This window comes from Periophthalmus magnuspinnatus, chromosome 1, assembly GCF_009829125.3.
Source record: "Periophthalmus magnuspinnatus isolate fPerMag1 chromosome 1, fPerMag1.2.pri, whole genome shotgun sequence".
Lineage (NCBI taxonomy): Eukaryota > Metazoa > Chordata > Actinopteri > Gobiiformes > Gobiidae > Periophthalmus > Periophthalmus magnuspinnatus.
The window spans coordinates 19,219,033-19,225,133 of NC_047126.1; positions in this window are offsets into that span (position 1 = coordinate 19,219,033).

Sequence of the window (6,101 nt, forward strand, 5' to 3'; positions counted from 1 at the left end):
GAGCTTTTGTTGTGTTTTTGTGGCTGGGTGTCAGTGCGTCTTTCTGTAACAAAACCTGTAGCTTTTAAATGTCCAGAGCTCTGTGGAGAATGCATGCCTTACATTAAGACGAAGAGGAGAGATGGGTCGTCAGATTTCCTTTTTTATTATTATTCTAGATTTGTGACAAACAAAAAGTGTTCTCATTAAATTATTTTGTTGTGGAGAAAAAATGTGTCTTTTTCTTGAAAGGAGGAATTAGGATTTTGGATGTTGTTGACATCCAATGGTCTAATGGTCTACATTGAATTGTTTCAAAATAATGGGGAAGATTTTTATGGAACAATTTGACAATATAAGTGCATTGCATTTTAAAATACAGAATAGTCGTACTAATAATGTATTGCCTTTGATTGAATTGGTTGGTATAGTGCATATTTATGAGACATGCATGGGAATAAAAGGGTTCCATGTTTTAAAATATTGAAATATAGCTAACATTATCAATGCTGCTTTGAAGATATGCAGAATTTAAACATAAACATGGTTAATAATTACAAATGTTGCAAAACTGACAACTTATGTTCTAACTTTCATATAAGGGTAGAAAGTGATATTTTTGTTAGTAGGCAAGGCAAGTTTATTTGTATAGCACAATTCGTACACAAGGTAATTCAAAGTGCTTTACAGAATAAGAAAGACATTAAAATTACAATACAACAAATCAAAACATAAATAGTCACAAATAATCATCATAAAATTAACATTAAATGAGAAAAGTGCAGAATAAAAACCTTTCAGCTAAACAGAACTGTTTTGGGCCTGGATTTAAACATTGTGGGGTGGGGAGGAAAAGGAGAGTGACGAGTTCCTAGGGGGAGTAGATGTAGCAAAAGGGACCCACGGCTGGTCTGCGAGTAGGGGAGGTGATGGGGCTGCTGCTGGGACTGAAACCTCTGTTGGGGCTGTCACAGACAGGTTCAAGGCCTGTGACGAGGTCCATGGAGGAAGTGACACTGGAGATGAATCCTTCACTTGGGGAGGTGGTGGTACTGCTGACTTGTTCTCTGGAGGAGGTGGTGGTGCTGCTGAATCCCTCGCTGGGGGAGATGGTTATGGTGCTGGTGGTGGCTCCTTTGCTAGAGGAGGTGGTTGTGGTAGTCGTGGTGCTGCTGGTGGTGCTGACACATTGGCTCGGTCTCTGGCTGGCACAGCATGGATGCTTCTCTCATTCCTTTTTCTCTCACTGGCCCAGGACCCTGTCCAGCCCGGTGCCTCAGAGCGTGGAGGAGGTTATCCATCAGGCAAGGCAAAGTTATTTGTATAGCACAACTTGTACACAAGGTAATTCAAAGTGCTTTACAGAATAAAGACATTAAAATCACAATACTGCAAAACATAAATAATCACAAATAATCATCATATGCACAGCTATATTAATAATTATAATAAAATAATAATTTAATAAAATCCCTTTTCAAGATTTCAGTCTATTCCATTCTGGTGTCAAGTAGTTGTACAGTTATTTGTGTGATACTAAAACCTCAAGTAATTAATACATTTAAAGACACACTTTAGCACTTTTTTGGACTGACATAATTGGACTGAATATTGTTATTGTAATACTCCATAAATATTCACTTATTTTTGTCCTCTAGCCATAGTCAAATTACCATCATTTGTACCCAGAAACACACATGAATCCAACACGCACAGTAGTCACTGCAGTCAATGTGGGTGAGGGGTTTTGCCCAAGGACACAACAACAGAATGTATCACCCCAGAGGCTCTGTAAACTAACCCTTAAATCAGGTGATATTGCACACTACTATGAAACTGGGCTTCTTTATTCTCATATAAAATTACAATCATGTAGTGTGTGGACTAATAATATTGTTTCTTATTATCTCTGAGCTCAGTACAGCTTTACACTTGCAATAAATAAACCATATGTTACTTTTCCTATGAGCTGTAACTCCTTGTTTAGGGATTTTACATGTAAACAGTCTGTACGGTCTTATATAGTAACCTACTAGTAGTATGGCAGTTGGTTTCAAATAATTTCATGTTATGCACTTCACAAAAAGGATGAGCAGCAGGGGTATTCAAACCTGTCATATCAGACACTGTGGAATCAGGAAGATGCTAAATGTATTATAATTATCACACCAAGGTATCTTCCAGCATACAACTGTGTATTTTACTTCCTCATTATTAACTAACCCTAAAAAGAACAATTAAACAATAATTACCAGATTAGTTACTCCTAATTATGTGTAATTATAATTTTTTTCCGTAACCACGACTTTTTTATGAGATCATATAACTTTATCAATAAGGCAACTTGCTGCTCAAACATACAGTCACCAGCCACATTTCCTCTGGAGCACACTCAGATCTACCTAAGGTGTCCCATACAGCTACTGATTACCTCCTGGGTCTCTACTGTTTCCTAAGGGCATGTGTACCTTCAGCCACATGAAGATGCTTGCTCAGACACAACATCTGTTGGCTAGGCCATAGCACCAAAAAAGGGACCAGTACTTTTGTCCAGACTCCAGCGATTGTTCAGTTAGCCATGTCCCTTCTTCTCTAACACCCTGAGGCTATGTGGGCGCTGTGACTGGTTTGTTCCTTGGCAGCGCCCTGCTCTCCGCAGAACAGGGAGCTGACCATAAGTGGAACCGCTAAAATACGCACACATGTGTCTAAGTCTATAGCTCGTTTTGGATCTCTTTGGTGCTTTGGTGCTGTGTAGCTGTGTTGGGAGCACACCTGTGTGCCTGGACACTCCATAGTGCATATTTTGCTGTAGTCCATTTTAAATGTTTCTGATATGTGGGGTCAGAGCAGTTTGGGTTCTGCATACGTTCCGCTCAGTTCTGAGAAGGGCTGCACGGGGTGCATGTGCGCAGAACACCTGAACACACAGTGCCAAGTGGGGAGCCATGGTGCCCATACATGAGAGACTCGATCTTCCGCACAGTAGGTGGTGACTAAGTTGCACTATGTCCTCTTTCTAAACAAGAAAGGTCTTTTGAATGAGGCCCTGAGCACGAGCAGGTGCACACTACTCACAAACATTATAGTCCTTGTTATGAAACCATATCTTTTTTTTTTTTTTGCACTCCTACCAATATAGCTCATATAAGCCGAATTAGCATTTTGTAAATGGACTCACCCTGACCAGGCCTCCTTGTGCATAAAATTTTCAGAAATAATGTCTAGTTTATGCATGATGAGCTGTGCCTATAATTGTTGTATGGTCCAGTTCCAACGTGGAACGTGTCGCGTGACTCAGACCCTGGCTCTCTTTGTGTCACACAACCAAGTGCCCCCATGCACATGGAAGAAAGATCTAATCAGATGGCTTTGGCATTTCATGTCACTGCCATTGTGCCAAATTAGCCTGTCTGTGTTTTTTTGTGTTAGGACAGGCAAGATTGGGGCTGAAGTGAGGAGGAGAAGGGATATAACTTTGGGGACCAACAATCTCTGGACACAGCTACTGGTCGTTTTCAGTGCACTGGTCTCAGGGTCATAGCCTTTGTGTGAAGTAGAGTAAAATACGCAAACGTGTAGGCTATGTGCCCCAAACCTACCTAATTTTGGATCCCCATGTGGGTGAAGGCCTGCCTGCTCTTTGTTGGCACGAGTAAAGAAACCGTGAAAGAATCAGTGGCTATAAACCGCAAATCTGGATCTACGCAGAATGATTTTGGTACCAACTTTTTCTTCAAGCCCAGACTATAAAGCAGAATTATGGGACTATAGTGTCCAGGCACACAGGCATGCTCCAACTATGCTAAACGCAGCAGTGCTATATCAACACAGATGTGCGCACGGAAGACCCTTTCAGGTTTATATGTTATAATCGGTGCCACCAACCATTAAATAAAGTGCACACTGACATGCGACAACAACCCAAAGCCTATAAATGTGTATGTTTGCCTATGGTTATGCACAGACAGATGCGTTCTGATATTCAGGCACATTGGCACCACACCTCAAAGGTAAGCCTGGAACTAGGTAGACCTATGCCTGTTAGTTGGTGGAGTACTGTCATGTAGCCTATCCTGTCATTAAACATACGCAACAAGATAAGAGCTTAATGGCTCTTCCCTTGCGCATTGCTACACATTATACAGATTGTGTGCTCAGACCTGCAGTGACTTGCCCCTATTCAGTACATTGGATGTGAAATAAACATGTTAGATTAAACAGTGGAGGGCAACAGGAGACAAGAGGCTGCTAAAGACTGTCTCTGTCTACCGTCGTTATTCAAGGCAAGTGTAGATCCACCATGTGTTTTAGAGCGGAATTTATTTGCCGTTTTCCACTTATGAGTGACATCATGCATCTGACAGGGCTCATACAGTAACTGTGCCGTGCTTTGGCCCACAACTGTCCCAAAATCTAAAACGTACCGTGGGCACAATTCGAATGGGCTAGTCTGAGCGCATCCTACAGTGTCTTTGCAGAGATCAACAAAGTTATATTATCTTGTGAATTACAAAGAGAAAAGTCATAATTATGGGAAAATGATCTCATAATTACAACAATCTTACCCCATAATTATGAGAAACTATCTCTTAATTACGAGATAAATATTTACTTCTTCATTAATTCAATGCTCTTCCGTAGAAAATCTGTTTATACTAATAAAAGTGAGATTTTTCTTCTTGTATTATTCAGATTGTGTGCTGGGCACCTGAAACAGTTAGATCTGGGGAATAATATCATCAATTGTTGCATGTCTTAAACATAGTTTGTTTGAGAAAGAATAATAATAAATTAGCCTGTTTATTTTGATAAATTATTGACTATTATTGCCTTTATTAATTAAGAAACTGGAGGGACAAAAAGGCAAACATATGTTGTGTTTTAGTATAGCAAGTAAGAGTTAATGCCAATTGCATACTAAATTGTGTGATTTTAAAAATATAGCTTGAGTCTGTTAATATTTATGCAAGTAAAATTAGCAAATTCTCTAATGTGTAGTAATTTTTGAAAAGTTGTATGGTTTAAGCGAGCAAAAATCTGTTCTTTTTGATACATTTATTTTTCTTTTAAAACAAGAATTCAAACCTAAATCCCAGACCTTCAAAAATAATTACAGTTTTTACCTTAGACAACCTCATTCTTCAACAGACAAACACATTCTTGTCTTAAATCTGTAGAAATAATAAAACATTGATCAACGGCCTCACAAACCAGGGTCATGATCTGCTATTATCAAAATATTTTACAGTACAGCGAGATGGATGAATGTATCTTATTTAAAATCAGTTAAATGATGAAAATTGTGTGAATGCACGCTTTGAAGCATGTTCAAAAATAAGTAATATTGTTTGGATTTTTGCCAATTAGCAATCTACTGACATGCATTATGGTTAATTCAGTGACTGAAGTTGTTTTTATACCATTGTTCCTTTAGGATATTACTTTCTCATTAAGAACCAATTTCAGTTTTGTGTCATATTACTGTGAAAGCATAACATTACTAAAAGTGAGTTAGTTCATCCCACATTTAAAATAGATTACATCTGGGACCGAACATTATAAACAGGATGTATGGGATGTATAGAGCCACAAAAATCTGGTGTCTGTCTCCAGAGGATAACTAATATGTACAGCAGTTTATGAACATTATGTATAGGAGGAGGGTCAAAAATATTCCTCAAAACTATATATTGGGTAAATTAATACACAAAAAAAGAATAATATCTCAGTAACATAAACATTAAATTGCAGTCCGTGATGAGATGACGACAGATTTCACTATGTAATTGTCATTTTAGAATAATAAAAAATATTGTAATGTGTACTCTAATATAACCCTACTCCAGCTATCAAAATATGTAATAAATTGATTGAAATTGCAAATACTTTCACTATAGGCCAAATGGTTCAAATGAAGTTTGACATTGTGGCTTGACTAACAATGAACCACGTTGTTGCTATTGTTTATTTATATTTTTGTTACATTATTGAAGTATATCATAAGCGCTTAGTCCTTCCTTGATTACTCATGCATGTTATAGTACTTTGAGACAACATGGCTATTTCCTATTTTAATTGAATGCAAATGAAGCTCAACAATAGCCTCACTTTCCCCATGT